Below are 20,702 nucleotides of genomic sequence, written 5' to 3' on the forward strand. Positions count from 1 at the left end.
TAAATGATTCAAAAGTATTTAATTTTAATTTCTACGCTGAGAAAAATTATGTTACAGTTATAAAAATGAACTAATTTTTATTAACTTTCTATATTATATATTTTATTTTTGACACTTATTTAATAATATAAAATTTAATTATGCTATGTATAAAATAATATAGTGTGAGATTTTTAATATTGAAACATAATATCGAGTGATCTTATGATTCAACTTTCTAACATCATCACTTTGATTAAATTATACCATTATTAAAATAACTTAATCTTGCATACTTTATTAGGATTAGCGAAATAATTTTCACTAATTATCACATACAATGTGTTCTAATGTTCACTAATTTCTTTGTATAAAAAAGAAATTATTATATTATTCAAAAAATTTAAATGAAATTTTGAAAAAATAATTAAGAATTTATTAAAATTAAAAGTAATATAAACATAATTTGCTATTACTTGGAAAAGAGTGTTTCATTTGATTTACGAATCCTTAATTAATGTATCCTTTTAAAAACAATAATAATAATAATAATAATTAATAAATTATTATGTTATTCAAAAAATTTAAATGAAATTTTGAAAAAATAATTAAGAATATATTAAAATTAAATGTAATATAAACGTAATTTGTTATTACTTGGAAAATAGAGTTTCATTTGATTTATGAATCCTTAATAATGTATCCTTTTACAAAAGTAATAATAGTAATAATAATAATAATAATAATAATAATAATAATAATAATAATAATAATAATAGGCAAGTGGATTCTTGTCCCACGTCGGCCAATAACTGTAAACTTTTCCACTTATGAAGTGAGCTTCTTGGAGCGCATATACGCTGGTAATGTTTGCTATGGAAACCAACGAAAGAGATTCGTCTCATAGATTTGGGATGCAATTTCTTCTTGATCAAATTCCGCCACGAGTAGAATATGTGCAAAGCTTTGAATGAAGGGTCTTGGTTCATATTTAATTATTTCCTATCCGTTCGACAATGGGAGCCTAAATTTATTGCTACTACCGCCCAACTAACATATGCCGCTATTTGGGCATGTCTCCCTCAACTTCCAATGGAGTTCTACGATTTTTAAATACAAACTCTTAAAGGTTGATACTTGTACAACCTCTACCACGAGAGGGAGATATGCACGAATATACATAGAAGTCCCATTGGAAAAACAACTGAAGATCCATGTTCATCTAGGAAACCACAAGCAGGTTATCCTCTATGAAGGTCTAAACTTACTATGCACCAAATGTGAACACTTTAAGCATGTTAACTGGAGTTGTCAACTTTCTACCACCTCTCCACTAAATTCGATACCTACTGTCACTACAACTATTCCACAGCCTACCTCCACCAATCCAATAACCCCATCTAAAGAGGAATCGGAATGGAAAACAGTAGTTTTCCTAAAAAGGACATCCAACAGACACAACAGAACACCCCAACGTCGAGCTCCAACGAACGTTACACTTCCTACGTTGGAGGAACCAATGCGGAAAGGGAAGGCAGTGGAGAACACACATGCACAGCTGGTAACAGGTAGATCCCTAACCCTAATCAATTATTGCTGGATAACTCGTTCGTCCAATTGACAAATTTGGACTCAACCCATGCAAACAAACAAACTGGGCATGGGCCCATCAACACACACCATAGCTGGTCCGTTAAATACTACAATGCCAACAACACATTCTGGGCTTAATTCAGTCACTATAAAATATCCCAATATTAAGTCCGTTAAAACAGACCATGAAACCATTAATAATATTCACAATTTAACCAATAAGTCCTCTTGTATCACGAAAATTGCTGACTCACACACACCTGACCTAATGGACACTACTACTATAATAAACTCCACACACGAACCCAAGGAAGCTTACTCACCCAAAACCCTTCCTCTACCACTATATGCAATACCAGACAAACTTTCTGACACAATCCATTCACCTTCCATCTCTGACCACCTCCAAAAGATTTCTTTGAATGCCACCCAGCACAAGCCAATCACAAAACTACCTTCTCCAACTGATCATTACTCTTTCAATTCCAATGGCTGCTCATCATTACCTGCTATATGATAAGCCCTTTCCCCTATTCAACCTTACCCCTATTATACACAATGAAACATTTCACAATAATACCACGCCTGAACCTCCGATCAACCTGCCTAACCATAATATAACAACAACAACTACAAAGCCATGCAATGCAAAGATCTTGGTTCACAACCTTCAGACAAAGCCACCAGATCAATCACCACCACTTTTACTTCCCACGTCTGATAATGAGCAGGCCACCCCAACTACAGCCCACAACTCTACTGATCAACATATACGAAACACCACCTCTGAAATATCCACTCCAATCATAGTTAGAGATGGGGCTACAGGGATACTTCCTAATATTCGCAATGGAACTCAACAACCAGGAGATCATACTCCTCGTCCAAAATCCAACTCATCTGGCGGAAATTGTAACAGAGGGGATGAGGTTGGGGATGGAGGTAGTGAAACAGCCCCAATGGACCAGCATCCACATTCTCCTACTGTTGGAACACACAAGGCCATCAACATCAACTCAGTCTCCATGGACTCATCCGACTTTCCACTTTTATACAGCTTCCACCAAGCCATAGGTCCCCTCCTTTTCTTCCCACAACATCACATAGGGATGATCTATGCCCCGTGGTTTCAACACATAAACTTATTCTCACCCCCAACACTGTGTCTATCTCCAACGACTGTCTAGGAACCAATATCACCTTCACCCATCCCACCACCAGTTCCACCTCCATCATAAACACACTAGGAGATCAAACAAGGCTAGAACTGGCTTACATAATGAAAGAGATGAGGGAAACATGAACAGAGTTCATCTGGCTAAAGGGATTTTATCTCTACAGCCTAAAGGAGTAGTATGCAAAAAAGTTCATATTGAAATGCCCTCCAGAACTCATCTCATGCAGTGTAAATTTTCAGATAAATCAGAGCCACCAGGAGGGGAAATACTCAATGGTGGTAATCCCATCATTGAGGCAGAACCCTCAAACACTCCAGACCAATCAGGCTTCACTGGGAGCCATGATTGAGGTGGCTGACTTAGCTGAACCCCTAAACTCCCAACCAATCATGAATTTAGTAGTTTGGAATTGTAGAGGGTCAAATAATGCAGAATTTAGAAGGCAATTTAGATCACTACTTGACAACTACAGGCCAGTCCTAGTGATTTTACTGGAAACACGTATGCATGATCACACTATTTTAAAAGATGATTTCAACTTCTCACATATGGCACAAGTCGAGGCACAAGGAATGTCATGTGGTATAGTATTACTGTGGCATGCATACATGGTCACAGTGGAAGATATTACAATGGCTTCACAGGAGGTGCACGACATGGTCCAGGTATGGCCTAACCCTACTAAATTGCTATTTACTTTTATTTATGCCAATAACTCCACCTCTTTACGTAATATACTGTGGCATAACTTGAAATGTATACATGATGCTTATACGGGACCATGGTTAATTGGGGGGGGGTTTAATGAGGTCATTAAACATAATGAAAAATTTGGTGGTAATCCTGTTAATAACTCACAGGTGGATGTTTTTGCATAGTGTCTTAACTATTGTAAATTAGTGGACTTAGGGTTTAAGGGAGGTAAATATACATGGACTACTAAGCGGAGGAATGGCTATACAATCCTATGAAGACTAGATCGGCTTTTAGCAAATTATGAATGACTTCAATTATTTTCTGAAACAATAGTGCAACACCTCCCCCGTACGTATTCCGATGACTGCCCTCTACTAGTCATGCTGGCCCCCAACAAATTACCTAGAAAAAATATTTTTAGGTTTGAAAAATATGGACCTTAGACTCATCCCTCCACACTGTAATTCAACAGTCCTGGACAGCTTGTCCTTCAATAGTTGAGGCCATGGAAAATTTTCAAAATCATGTACTTTACTAGAATAAACACACGTTTGGTAATCTTTTTGCTCGAAAACGAAAACTACTAGCTAGACTCAATGGGATTCAACAATCCATACACTATCCTATAAGTAATTTCTTGCAAAACGTTGAGATTCAATTAAATATTGAATTCAGTGCTATACTTAGACAAGAGGAAGACTTTTGGAAATTAAAATCAAGGATTCAATGGCTAAACGACGGAAATGCTAACACTAAATTTTTCCACATGTGAACATTACAATGAAGAAGATGTAATCATATCAATGCTTTGAAAGACATTGTAGTCAACTAGACTTATGACCCATTTGAAATTCAGCATCAAATTTATCAATACTACACCTATTTGTTCACAACACAACAATCTCTTTCAAATCAAATAAGAGATCATCCCCCTATGCATATTAATTTAACGTATGAAGACCAACATCAACTGATACAACCTTTGAGATTAATAGAAATATACAATGCACTAAACTCATTTCAACCTTTTAAGTCACCAGGGCCAGATGGCCTACACCCTTATGTTTTCCAAAAATATTGGAATGAAGTAAGTCAGCCACTTACCAACTGCTGTTACGACGCTTTCAATCAAGGGAAAATTCCTGAAGAAATAAACAGAACTTATTTGTGCCTTATCCCCAATGTAAAGAGTGTTGTAGAAATCACTCAATATCGTCCCATAAGTCTTTGCAACACCATATATAAATTAATCACTAAAATTATTGTTAACAGACTAAAACCCTTCGTTCATAAGATAATTGGACCTACCCAATCAAGCTTCCAACAAGGTAAACATGCTTCAGACAATGCCATCCTTGTTCAAGAAATACTTACCTATTTCAAAAAAAGAAGGAAGGAAAAATGGATCAAATGATACTAAAATTAGATTTGGAAAGAGCTTTTGACAAGCTAGAATGGTTGTGTATCAAAAATACACTTCAATATTTTAATTTACCAACAAAACTCATTAGCTTAATAATGTCTTGCATTATTACATCTTCCGTATCTGTCCTAGTAAATGGATCACGCACGGACTTCTTTAAATTATCTAGGGGTATACGTCAAGATGATCTTCTATCTCCATACATCTTTATAATGTGCTTAGAAAGACTCTCAACAACCATATTTCAATCAATCAATTACCTATTGTGGAATCCAATACAAATCTCCAAAAATGGACCTCAACTCTCACCCCTATTCTTTGCTGACAACATCATCCTTCTCTGAAAAGTAAATGACAAAAGTTGTCATTCCATAATTGATATTCTCAATACTTTTACAAAGCTGTTAGGCCAATCTATTAATTTTCAAAAATCACGAATTTTCTTCTCCAATAACTGTAATATTGAACAAAAACAACATATACTTTCCTTCTTTAGTATGAAAGAAGGAACTAAATTTGGAAAATACTTAGGTTTTTCAATGTTCCAACAAAGACCTAACAAGTCTGATTTCCAATTCTTGCTAGACAACTTCAAGGCTAGACTTGCAGGATGGAAAACCAAATTCCTATCCTTTCCGGGAAGAATTACTCTCATTAAATCGACTCTGTGTGCTTTACCTAACCACATAATGCAATACATAGCTATCCCTAAACAAATTTTGCATAAAATGGAACAATACATCCATAATTTCCTATGGGGAACTACTCAACAAAAAAAGGATCCACCTAGTTAATTGGAAAACAGTTTCTATGCCAAAATATTTAGGAGGTCTAGGTATATAGAGGCTAGATTTAAAGAATGAGGCCATACTGGCTGAATTAGCATGGAGGGTTTTCCACTCCTCTACTCAATTATGGGCACAAACTCTTATAAATAAACATAAAGACAAAAGTCTTCTTGCAAACTCTTCAGGCACTTGGAACAACATTATTAAAGGTTGGGGTCAATGCCAGCAGGGAATACAATGGAACTTAGGTACAAACTCTACATTAAATTTTTGGAATGATGCATGGATTGCTCCGAACACCACTCTACGCGCTTTACTAATTAGTCCAATCCCTTCAAACCATACTAGCCGTAATGTTGCAACCTATAGACACCAACAAAATTGGAATTGGGAAGATATACCTTTTCAAATTCCCCATAATATCAAAAACCTAATAAATAGGATCAATGTTCCAACCTACACTCAAAAAGTGGATACTATCTATTGGGAAATCTCCAATCAGGGCAATTTCACTACCAAATCAATGTACTCAAACCTACTTCAATATGAACTAAACTTGCACGCAGACACACCTATTTACAATTGGATTTGGAAGATACAAATACCTCCCAAACTAAAAACGTTTCTTTGCCTTATAATGCACGATAAATTACCAACAACAAAATACCTAAATCACATTGGGGTAACATCAACTGATCAATGTCAATATGTCACACACTCAGAATCTACCATTCATCAATTTCTACATTGTCTGTATATAGTTAACATATGGCATCAATTGAGAATAAGTCACACTACTAATACCATTCTTCCAAACTCACACCCAACTCAATGGCTAAATAAGCTAATAAACAAAAACATCAACCGAATGCCTCACCTTATTAATGCTAAAACCTTTATTTCTTACACCTTATGGCACATTTGGCTAAATTGTAACACTAATCTTTTTAACAATGTAAAAAAGAGACTTTCTCTTAGGCAAATTACCAACAGTGCACTGGAATTCACTTACTTCACTGCAAAATTGTCCTTAAAAAAATTATGTACTATAGCATAAAAAATGGATACCTCCTAAGCCAATTTTTTATAAACAAAACACGGATAGGGCAGTGTTATCATCAACTATCAAAGAAGGTATATGAGGTGTCATACGCGACTGCCATGGACGTTGGATCATAGGGTTTGCTAGTAACTTGGACAATGCAAACGCCGTCCAAGCAGAATTTAAGGCACTATTCACTGGCCTGGAATTGGCACACAAATGCAGTTTCGTTCCACTGGAAATAAATATTGATGTTCTGCAGGTACTACATATGTTACAAAATGATAATATGGTTTATTGTAACTTGATCGATGACTGCAGGTACCTCCGGGACCAATTGCATAATGCGATAGTAGAGCACACCTACAGGAAGGGAAATGAGGTGGTTGATGGTTTAGCTAAAGCTGGATGCAAATTACCAACCTCCGATAAATTATTGTTTTTTGAAGAACCACCGGATTTTGTTCAAACTTTTTTGCAAAAGGACCAAGCTAGAGTAACTCGTACAAGGAAGACAACATGCTTATTGCAACAACTGGAAGAAGTAGATTGGGACTTTTTGGGTAACAACTCAGATGATCTGTGCATGGCTGCTTCAAATAGCTCTTTTGTAATAGACAAGTATCATAGGATAGCTACTGCCACTACTTCTAATTCTCGCATATCAAACAACTATCATATGAATGCATCTACATCTCCCTCTCTGTAGTTACTCTATTTATGTTTAATGCAAGTTTTCTTTCCCACAAAAAAAATATACATTTAGAATAGAATAGAAAAATTAACTAATAATTAGTAATACAGTAAAAATAATATTGTTGGTGAAATATAGTATCCTAAGTCATAGCCGTGGGTGGGGAGAGGCCACATATAGAGCGTACAAAAAAATAATATATAAAAATACTGCTATAGTAATTTTAAATTTTTATCTAAAAATGTCTGACATATGCACTTGGGAATTTTCATGGGAATTTACTTGCAACTATTTCCCTATCAAAATCCACAAGAAAACTCTCGACTTTCATTAAAATTCCACCAAAAATTTCATAAGAAAAAATCCACAAGTAATTTACACACGAATTTAAAATCTCAGGTAATTTATATACGGATTTGAAATTCCCAAATAACATATTTGGGGATTTTTAAAATTCGCAGGTAATAATTACCTATGAAGATTTTTCCATCGGAATATTTTCTGAAGGAAAATCCGCAGAAAACTTAGTTTTCTGCGAATTTTCTTATATAATCTCGAACAAAATCCACATGTAATATGTGATTTTCTTATAGTGAATGTTCGAATGTATGATGTTATGTCAGGTAAGTATCTCAATACATAGCCTTTAAGTTATATTAACAAGCAACTTTTAACTAATATTCCCAACCATATAGTAAGCACATCACAATCTGATCATAGTAATGAATTAACCATCATCGACAAAACTCAACTTGCTAAACCTAATGATGAAGGTGAAAGCATCTTGCTAAACCATCTAAGCAGCACACAGTTTTGGAAAAAGAGGAAAACAAAAATAAATTCAAAAAGCCAAAAATCTGCATGAAACACAAGCTGTCCTACTTACAAATGTCATAGACATGGCACATTGTCCAAGCACAATTAATAAGCAAAATCTTTGCTTAGTACAATGGAATTGGACATAATCCACACAATAACCAATCCGAAAAGCCAAGAACCAATCAATTTCTCTTCTAACAATAATTACAACACAACCTTTAATAATCAATCCTCTCTCAAACACTTGGTAAACAAAAATAGCCAAGTGGCGGAGGACATATCCATGCAAGATTTTGATATAAAACTCACGAAACTTCCTTCCCAACCTATAAAAATAGATACAATTATTAGCAACCCCCCAATCACCTTCCAACCACTCCTCATTTAAACCACCAAGCTCATCGAAATGCCAAGACCTCTACTAGCATCAAAGAGAAGATTTCGATTGATACAACTGATCCATCTCTCTGGCAATCCAATAATGAACAACCTCCCAAATCTTCCACCTTAATTCCCCTCCAACCCAGTGATCTATGCTCAACCACCAATCCCACCCAGTCATGTACCACAATCATGGATGTAATTGGGGCTTCAAGGTCATGCAGTGTCCTTCAACATGGAGATAAATGGGCAGGAGTCCATCTGATAATCCTAAACACATATTTCCTAGCTCAGTTAATCTCAGAGGGGATGAACTTAGCTATGAACAACTATGTTAATCAAATGTGGATGAGCAACATTCTCCAACCACTAGCCCTGTCAATGAACCAAAATCTAGTAAACAACATGCAACAGATGTGGAATATCCCACGCAACTCCAACCAGCAGATGCCTCAAAACCCACCTCTAAATCTTCTATTATTTTCTCTAGAGGATCTAATGCTCTTGAATCCAGTATTCACACAATGAAATGCTCAGCCCATGCACAACCAACAACACAACCCACAACTAGATCCTATGGAAAAGCAAGCCCCAATCCAACACATGCCAAACCAGGAAGGGTTCCAGGAGGAAGAAGAAGAGGAGGAAATATTGCCACACTTGGGGGAGCCAGCAGTGGCTTTTTGAAGCCTAAGCGAGGTAAAATACACATATTCAGGGAGATTCTATACAAGAAGTCTATCTTCAGTTGCCCAGCGACACTCTACACGTGCTCACTAGACATACGACCTCCACAAGACCCAACTATGGGGAAGAATGAAGTGATACTAGTCCCCTTGCTCAAGAGGATTCACAACAACAACCCCCTAAATAATAATTCCATGCATCAGCCAAATAATATTATAATTTGGAATTTTAGAGGTGCTAATAATGCCAACTTTGGTAGGCACTTTAGGGAACTTATGGACACTCGCAGACCTTGTTTAGTTGCACTATTAGAAACAAAAATGGAGAGTCACATCTTTATCCTAGAGGGATTTAGCTTTACTAAGATGATAGAGGTTCCATCAGTTGGCCAAATAGATGGTTCGTAATTCTGTGGAATAATGAAGTGGTGACAGTCAACAACTTCACTAGAAATGGACAAGCCATTCATGCAATTATCGAGGTAAAGCCTAAAAACTTATCTTGGCTATTTACTGCCATTTACACTAGTAATGATATTCATAATAGAATTATGTTATGGGATAACCTTAGGAATATTTATGATCACTAGAAAAGTCCTTGGTTAGTGGGAGGTGATTTTAACGAAGTAATAAACTCTGCTGATAAGTATGGGGGTAGAAGTATTAATCAGAAGCGAGCAAACTCTTTAATAGACTGCCTAAACTATTGTAATCTAGTAGACCTAGGTTTTAAAGGGTGTAAATACATATGGTCAAACCATCGTAGGAGAAGAAAGGATTTAATAATGGAAAGATTGGACAGGGTTTACTCTAATGGTGAGTGGTTACAAGCCTTTGTTAATGTAACCATAACTCATCTACCAAAAATCCATTCAGACCATAACCCTATCCTTATTAACCTCAATAATAGAATTAATTCCAGTAATGATAGACCCTTTAGAATAGAAACATATTGGTGTTCACATATGGATTTCACTAGGATTGTTTCTAATAGCTAGGAAAATAAAGACCTAGTAGAAGGAACTGAGTCCTTTCAAAAAAATGTGTTAGAATTGCAAAAAATAACCTATGGTAATATTTTTGCTACAAAGAGAAAAATCCTTAGAAGAATTGACGGAATTCAAAAATCTCCAAATTACCCGACAAGCTACTTCCTTAAAGGCTTAGAAACTAATCTGATTGAGGAGTATAATACAATTCTTAAACTAGAAGAAGACTACTAGAAGATTCGTTCTAGAGTCAATTGGTTAAATGAAGGTATGCTAATACCATGTTTCTTCACATAAAAGCCACCATTAGGAGGAGAAGAAATAATATTGTATTTTCTAAAGATAACTCAAGGAATTGGTTTGAGGACCAATCCTCCCTTATTAGCCATGTTACACAGTACTTCTCTAAAATTTTTACAACTTCCCACGATAGGTCTAACTGGAAATCCATTAAAAATGATGTTGCCAACTTCTCACACATTGACCTCTCTAACCTGGATAAGCCATTAACAAACCAAGAAATAGAAAAGCTGTATTTTCTTTCAAGCCCAACAAGACACCAGGTCCCGATGGGTTACACCCATTTTTTTTCCAAAAAATTTGGCACATACTAGGACGCATGGTCATCAATCTATGCCAAATTTTTTTTAACACATCAGTAATGCCCCATGGGGTCAACAAAACCAATCTCTGCCTAATTCCTAAAATAAATAATACTAATAACTTGAAAAATTTTAGGCCGATAAGTCTTTTGTAACATGATTTATAAGGTGATTACTAAAGTAATTATGAATAGAATCGAGCTCTTTCTTAACTAACTGATCAATATACAACAAGCTAGCTTCCTAAAGAATAGGAAAGCTAGTGATAAAGCTATCATTATTCAAGAAGTTCTAAAAAAATTTAATTTAGACAAAGGAAAGGAAAATTTCTTATTAAAATTTGATTTGGAAAAAGCTTTCGATAAATTCGAATGGTCTTACATTTATCGGACGCTTAAATATTTTAAATTTCCTAGGAAAATTACTGCCCTTATCCTTAGTTGTATTACCACAAGTACTATTTCCATCCTGGTCAATGACAACAAAACTAAGGAATTCACTCCCACACGAGGTATTAGACAAGGGGACTCCATGTCACCTTACATATTCATACTTTATATGGATATTCTTTCTAAAAATATTAACCACCAAGTAGATACAAGGAATTGGGTACCTAAAAAGCTTAATCCTATTGCCCCCTCCCTATCTCATTTGTTTTTAGCTGATGATCTAACCCTTATGGGTGAAGCTAATTGAAAAACAATTTGCGGAAGTATGGAGAATTTTAGTTATGTATCCAGATTAAATATCAACAAAGAAAAATCTAAATTGATCATGTCTAAGAGTTGTAATAAACACACGAAATACATAGCTACTAAAACTTTTGGGATTATCATTAGCAAGACCTTTGGTACATATTTAGGGTTTTCAATGCTGAATAAATACCCTAGGCACAAGGATTATCATCCATTACTTAACAAAATACGTGCTAGATTAAACAATTTGAATGCTAGGTGGCTAAGTATGGCGGAGAGGTGCACACTAATAACATCTACTTTAAATACGCTGCCAAACGACCTAATGTAAATAAGTCTACTTCCCACCAAAACACTTCAAGAAATAGATGAAATCCAAAGAGATTTCCTTTGGGGGACTACGAGGGAAAAGAAAAAAATCCACCTTATTGGATGGAGTATGGTTACCAACACAAAGATTAATGGTGGTTTGGGTATTAAGAAAGCAAAATCTAAAAACATGGCCCTCTTGACAAGCTTGGCATGGAGGATCCTTACTAATACAACCTCCCTATGGGCTAAAACTCCTATTAGCATTTATAGGAAGAGTAAGAGAACAAATGATACTTCAAACACTTGGAAAAGTCTCCTCAAGGGTTGAACAATTTGTAATAAAGGCATTAGATGGCCAATTGATAGACATTCCCATATGAATGTATGAGACTCAAACTGGATCCCAAACATTCAAAGTCTGCGTAATAATATTTCAGGACCTTTAGCTCAAAATGAAGATAAATTAACAATTAAATATTTTTTGGATAATAAGGGTTGGAATTTAGGAAACATCTCTTTTGATCTCCCTCAAATAGTCACGAACAATATTAATGCTTTAAATCCCAATTTCCAAGTCAATCACCCTAACAATCTCACTTGGAGTCTTAACGCTAGCGGTATATTCTCAACTGCCTCTTGATATAACCTAATTCATGAGCAAACACCCCATACCCTTACTTTTAAATGGATCTGGGAACTCCATTGTCATAATAAGATCAAGTTTTTCATTTGAAAACTCTACCATAAAAGACTTCCGACAAGAGGGTACCTAGTTAAAATTGGTCTTAATATAAATCCAAGCTGCCCAATATGTAAGGACAACACTAAATCTATATACCACATCTTCTGGGAATGCAAGATAGCTCTGGCGTTTTGGCAATCCATAGGAGTGTCAATTAACAATCAGGGGCTGACCAATAATTGGTATGAGTTATTACGGGATGCAACCCTATTAAAACATATAATTATGTAACTTGGAAAAATACACTACCATTTGCTCTTTGGGCCATTTTGAACAACAGAAACCATAACAACCACAACAATACCAACTCTTACATTAATGTTAAAAAGGGTTTTGATCAAACACTTGAATACACCTTTCTCACATGTACAATCCATACTTACAATTAAATCATAAAGATTGATGTAAAATGGCAGCCGCCACCAAAAGGTTGGTTTAAGATAAATATTGATGGTGCCTTCAGAAGCAACTACCTGGAAAAGGGTATCAACGGAGTCATTCGTGACTAAAAAGGGAAATGGCAGACAAGATTCCACAAGAAAATTCAAGCAACATCACCAATACAAACAGAACTTGAAACATTTCGGAATGCACTTTGACTAATTATTAGGGAACACGCATTCCCAGTTGAAGTAGAAACTGATGCCACATAGGTCATACGTTTCCTTTAGGAAGATTACCCAACTTACAATAACTTAATTTATGAATGCAGGTGGTTAATGGAGGAGGCATCCAGACAGGGGACAATCACATTGAAGCATAGCTTCCGCGAAGGGAATATGGTGGTTCATCTTTTGGCAAAAGCAACACTAATGAAACATAGCTATAATAAATTATGTACCTTTGTTTATCCACCTAAATTTGTTATAGATGTCTATGACAAATATTAGGTTAGATATATATATGCTAGAAACTGTTCTAGGGACCAGTGTGGTCGTATGACTGCTTTAGGTAATGATAGTGCTTTACAAGGCATAATATTAGCTTTTGATGACATATGTACTAATGACAATGTTAACGGGCATTAGCCCTACCTATATTTTAATATAGGTACATTTTCATGTTCAAAAAAAGATTTGGATAATTCATTAGACAATTGAATGAATTTACATAAAACTTCAAGCTTCATTTTTTTTCTCTTGTCCAAGAAGGATACAGATTAAGTTTCAACATTCATAAATATTAGTGCATAACATAGTTTCTTACTTTCAACCAATACTACTCCTATGAACACAACCACTATTATACCACTCATACCACCAGAACTACCGGATAAGAACAACCATATGGACGTGGAAGAAACTCCACCATATGCCTAAAAGGAAATGCTGCTCGATAAACCGGAAAGTCACCAAAATAATTACTATGAGAAAGATGTCATCACAATCATCAAAGATGATAAGGGGAAAAACATTGAAGGCTCAATTCCCCTTTCACAAGACGACATGAAACACCTTTACTTCCCCTAACGTTTTACTGTATTTATAAAGGTCTTTGGACATAGAATGCCACACCATTAACTTTTCTCTAAACTAATTGACTTATGGAAACCATCCGACTAGTTAATTTTGATAGATCTAGGATGAGACTTTTTCATTGCCAAATTTAGTCTATAAGAAAATATGGCTAAAGCACTACATCTAGGTGTCACGACCTAAAATTTACTAGTCATGATGGCACCTAACCCAACCTTCTAGATAAGACAACTAATAACTATTCAGGTTCAATAATATTAATAAGAAAATTAAATAAAGAAGTTATCTGAATCTTATACATTTCCCAAGGAATGGTAGTACAAATCATGATATTCTAAGAATAGAGTTTCAATAAACTGATATGAAGAAATACATCTTTTGTTTGAAAAGTATATAAACAGAGTTTAATAATATGAGGTTACTATGAACAAGAGGCAGCTACAAGTGAAATCTGGCTCCCGCAATGCACATCAACATCGACATCCAAAGTCTGCATGCAGTGTGTCAGAAGTGTAGTATGAGTACAACCGATCACATGTACTCAATAAATAACAAACCTAACCTTAGGTTTAAAGCAGTGACGAGCTGGAACATAGTTCGGGTCCAACACCAATAACCAATAGCAGTTCATAACAGTGTAAATAAAGAAAATAAAGAAGTAGCTCAGTGATAAAATGCTCAGCCTTATTATAGTTTTCCGAAAATAGTTCCGCTTTCAAGTATATCATTGAAAACTCAAATTCTTTACCGAAATCGTCAAAAATATGAGTAAGTTTGAAAACTGTAACTTTTTCCCAAAAACTTTTCATCAGGTAAATGTTTCATTTTCAGATAGCATGAGGAAAGTACATGTCAAGATACATGTAAAAACTATGAATGTCACCAAAACTGGGCAAGAAAAAGGAAAATGCATCTATATGCATGTCTCTCAAATACGTATGACAAATGCCATGTCTTTAGTGAAAAACTCATGTACTGACACTCTCAGAGTACTCAACCTTACTGTCTCGCATTATCTCTTACCGTGCTCGATACTCAACACACTCAATCACTAAACATTGTACAATACTCGTTGCGACGCGTAATCCGATCCATATATATATATATATATAGCCGACTGCGCTCATTGAGGATGTGCAGACTCCGGAGGGGATCCTTCAGCCCAAGCGCTATAATCTGCACGAACAACTCACGTATTGCATGGATAACTCACGTGCTATAGTATCAATATCAGAATCCGCACGGATAACTAACGTGCTTCACGAACAACTAACGTGCTATTGTGTCAATATCAGAATCGACACAGACAACTCACGTGCTGTACAGACAACTCACATGCTATAGTGTCAATAACCTCATAATTTGGCCCACAGCCTCACGCAGTCATCAATCTCTCCAGTCTCACTGACGAGCTCAGAATGTCATCAAACTAGCCCGACAACAATGATATGATGTATCAATAAACAACAACTGAGACTGAGATATGATATGAATGCATGAATATGATTGAGTACGAAATATCAATGAAATCAGTGAGATGACAATAAGAAACAACCACTATGGGTCCTAACAATATCAACATAAAGCCTAAACATGATATCTCGCATGATTGATAGCTCAGTTACTTATTCATATTGTGGCAACAAAAATATCAACAAAATAGGGCCACTAAATAGTGCCATGGAAACAATGAAGTCACAATTCACAGGGTGCACGCCCACACGCCCATTACCTAGCATGTGCGTCACCTCAATACTAATTCATACCTTCAACACTAAGTTTACTAGAGTTACTTATCTTGAACAAGCCAATTCCAACACCGAGCAAGGCAAGCGATGCTCTAAAAAATTCCATCCCACGCGTAGCGACCTCCGAACGATTCAAACATAGCCAAACACAACTCAAATACATAAGATAAAGCCCAAGGAATCAATTTCAATTGATAAATATTGAATCCAAAATAAAATCAAAAATCCGACCAAGAATCACACTCGGGACCGCACCTTGGAACCCGACAAAACTCATAAAATCCGACAACCCATTCAATTACGAGTCCAACCATACTTGTTTCACTCAAATCCGACTTCAAATCGGTGTTCAAAACTAAAAAATTCATATTATGAATCTTTAGGCCAAAACCCCCAATTTTCATCTCAAAATACTAATTAAATAATGAAAACAATGATATATACATGTATTAACCAAATCTGAGTTAGAATCATATACCTAGATGAATTTATTGAAAAATGCACTAAAAATCGTCACAAACCGAGCTCCCAAGGTCAAAAATGTAAAATAATACCCATAACCTCGTTATATTTACACCCTCTGACCTGCCAATGTGCGGTCCGCACATTTCTAAGCGCGGTCGCACAAAAATTGTGCGGCCGCACTTCACAGCTTCTCTACTAATAGTCTTCCGTAAATTGGTTGAAAAGTTCTCTACAAGGGTCTAAATAATGATTTATTTATCTTCCTAGAAACTACACTCGAAGGTCTACAACTTTAATTTTTGAATCATCTCTATATTCTTTGTGGATCAAAAGATATAAGCTTCCGAAGTCTGACCAGCAAATCTGCACAACACACTAATGTGCGGCCATACATAAATTGTGCGGTCCGCACTCCTCCTCTGAAGTCCGCATATTTCTGTTGCGGCCCGAACTTTTATGTGCGGTACGCACCTCTCCTTTGCCTCAACACTCCAAAATGTGCGGTCCGCACTTCCAAAAGTACTAGAACAATATGAAAGGGCAGAAATGCCCGGATTCGCTCAAAACTCACCTCCGAACACACCCGAGGTCCCCGGGACCTCAACCAAAGGTACCATCAAGTCATAAAAACACCATACAAACTTAGTCTAGCCCTCAAATCACATTAAACAACAACAAAAATATAAATTGCACACCAATTCACGCTTAATGAACTTTAAACCTCAAACTTCTACAACCGATGCCGAAACCTATCAAATCACATCCGATTGACCCCAAATTTTGCACACAAGTCATAAATGACATAATGAAGCTTTTTCAATTTCCAAAATCAGATTTTGATCCCGATATCAAAAAGTTAGCTCCCCGGTTAAACTTTCAAACTTAAATTTCTGTTTTAGCCATTTCAAGCCTAATTACACTACGAACTTCCAAATAATTTTCTGAACACGCTTCTGAGTCCAAAATCACCATACGAAGCTATTGAAATCATCAAAATACTATTCCGAGGCCGTTTAAACATAATTCAACATACTGTCAACCTTTCAACTTAAGTTTTAAACATTGAATTTCATTCTTCCAAACTGACTTTAAAATAACTTAAAACCAAAACCGACAATTCACATAAGTCATAATATATCATACGGTGCTACTCATGCCCGAAACTACCGAGAGAAGTGCAATTGCTCAGAACGATAGGTCGGGTCGTTACATCATCCTTCACTTAAACATACGTTCGTCCTCGAACGTGCCCAGAGTTGTTCTCAAAGCACTCAAACCGCAGTGTATCCTTACGACACACATATCCGGGGGTGATCCCACGTCACCCTACCTGTGTAGGTTTGACAACACAATATAACTGAAGATCATCACTTCAACCGTAGCCCCTAAGCCTAAGCATCCAATCTCCAACATCTGGAATTTACTATAAAATCAAAATCTCGCATCTACACACTGTATAAGTCTGAACAAGCTGTACGAAACCATAACCGCAATCTAAGATGCAATCGAATGACATACCACCTAACTCAAATACTCATAGCAATAGTTTCTAATCACAATAGCTGCTCAAAACAACCCAATGCTGGCAATAAATCTCTTATCAAACAAAGTCTCGTTCTAAAGCCTTCGTATACTGCCGAGGATGAAAGAAGCACGCAGAAACTCATAGCCATTCGTCAGATCAACAAGTCATGGTTCTCACTCTTCTTTGACAAGAACTACAACAAATTTCTAAGCCGACTTTCGATATTATCCTTCTAACCATGTTGTAATCAATTCTGATAGTATCCATTGTAAGTCCAATGACCTCATCTCATCCAACATGACTACTCTAGTGGAATGGCACATCAATAAAATTTAAATCCATATCCCGTGGAATCTGTGCACCAATAAGCAACATTCCAAATGTACTCAAACACGGAAAATGACTCAAACAAGAGAGCCGTCTCGCAAGCTCAACATGTACCACCACAACGAAATGATGAATATTCATCACCTGCTTTAGAAACATCACATGAATCTAACACAAAGGTTCATAACTCCGCTACCATGCGTGACCCCATCCAAATACTGGCCATATAATACGCCTCGAGACACCCTGCTCGAAATTAATAATTGCACGAAATCCGACATCAAGTTCCCAATGTACATTACCATAACCATGGAGAAGCAAATGACACAAGGCCACACAAAACTCGATAGATCATAACAGATACGCAATCAATAATGCAATACCTAAATACTCATCTCGCTCAAATTCTGCTATAAGGCCCTAATAGAACCACACCATGTGTGCATATAACCAATGAATCATACTCCTCGTAGAAAAGAAGAGTAACTCACAAATCATCTCAGAACACGAATAAGTTCAACAAACACCGAATGGAACATCCCTCAATAATAGCAATATGGAGCCAACCAATCCGACTCGATGTAGAATACACATCCTTATTGGGCCTGCCAATGGACCCCCCAAATCAGATCTGGTCACCCACAAATAGATAAATAACCTTCCAAAAGTCCACAATGACTGAGTCATAACACATATTATCATCTTGTATGCGGTAAAATCAGAGGGTCTAATTTTCGGTCATTACGACGCTCCATAAGCACGTTTCTATAGGCTCGAGATTATGGTTGAGATTAACACCCGAGGGGTTATCGACGTCCGACCTCGAGGGCAATGTAGATTGATAGTTATGATGAAAAAGTGGGAAGTTCCCAAGGCATGTGACTAAAGCTGACTTAGTCTATTTGGCTAGTTTAAGCCCGTACCGTGGCATTAAATAACTGTACCAACCATGTATCTTTGTAATAAATGCATTTTTACTATGTTGGGATTCCCCCTTATATATAAAGGGGACCTTTGTGATTTTGTAAAGGATCTGATACACAACATTGAATATAAAAGAACATTCTCTCTGCTTTCTAACTTAACAAATTATCTTGATTTCACTACTTACATATATTGCTTATATTTATTTTGTTCCATTTATTATTATTCATTTGTTTCTAATTATTGGCCATAAAGAGCCTCCACAAAAGTTATCATAATTGTTAGTCCTTCATCGACTACCCTTGGCTGGGTAACTCGACCTTGAGGCCCCATGTACAAAAGCTCTAGGCTCCGATTTCCAGCCATTCAGTTTGGTCATTACACTGTTTTCAAACTATTATCTGATTTTCCAGTTTTTTACTTAACATCTATCGCCTAACAACTAGCATAAAAATAGATCACATATTTTTAGAACCACAAAATAAAATCTAATTGTTATTACCAATTTCAAGGAAAACAATTTGGCACCCACCGTGGGGCTAAAAATAATAATGATTATTTTCTTGCTGATTCACTCCATAACGCAAGTTACCTTTCACACCTTTTCTTGTCCAAGATCTTTGATTTCAGGTCAAAATGTCTAACTCAGTAAACGCGCATGAAAACAACAATCTTGAGGACCATGGAGAAAATGGTGTGGCTGCTCAGGTGTTGGTGTACCACCGCAAAACCTTGAGGATACACCAGGAGAATAAGCTCAACCCTAAGGATACACCGCGCAATGCTCAACATGTCGAAATAAGCTCCCACACCAACAGGAGAATACACCAAGGAGATCGACGACAAGCTCAAAAAACCCCAGCTCAGGAAGAACAAGGGGTTAACCTTCACGTTATTTTTGAAATGTTACAGGCACAACAGCTGGCAACTACTCAGCTACAAAGCGACCAGAAGACTCCCAATACGGTAGCACCGGAAACAGCTCCCCAAGCGGAGTAGGCGCCATAAAGATCAAGCAACAACGAGTCGGCAACCGACTCCACCATCATAAAGATGCTCGAGGACCTCACAAAGAGGATCGAGTCAGGCGAGAAGAAGATAGAAGCCCACGGCAAGAAGGTGGAAACCTAAAATTCTAGGGTCTATCAAATTCCGGGTGCACCCTCGATCTTGAAGGGTGTGGATTCGAAGAAGTTTGTACAAAAACCGTTCCACAGGAATCGGCTCCAAAACCCATTCAAAAAAAGTTCAGTATGCCCGACCTTCTGAAGTACAACAGAACCTTGGATCCCAATGAGCACGTCACTGCTTACACTTGTGTAGTGAAGGGCAACGACCTAAAGGACGATGAGATTGAGTCTGTCCTACTAAAAATGTTCGGAGAGACACTTTTGAAATGAGAGATGATGTGGTATCACAACTTGGACCTAAACTCAATAGATACATTTGCCATACTGGCAGATTCCTTCATAAATGCATATGCTGGTGCCATCAAGGTAGCTACAGAGAAATCCGACGTCTTCAAAATCAGGCAAAGGGAGAACGAGATGCTGCGAGAATTCGTATCTCGCTTTCAAATGGATAGAATGAAACTGCCACCAGTCTCTGACGTTTGGGCA

This window comes from Nicotiana sylvestris, chromosome 6 (assembly GCF_000393655.2).
Source record: "Nicotiana sylvestris chromosome 6, ASM39365v2, whole genome shotgun sequence".
In the NCBI taxonomy this organism is placed as follows: Eukaryota; Viridiplantae; Streptophyta; class Magnoliopsida; order Solanales; family Solanaceae; genus Nicotiana; species Nicotiana sylvestris.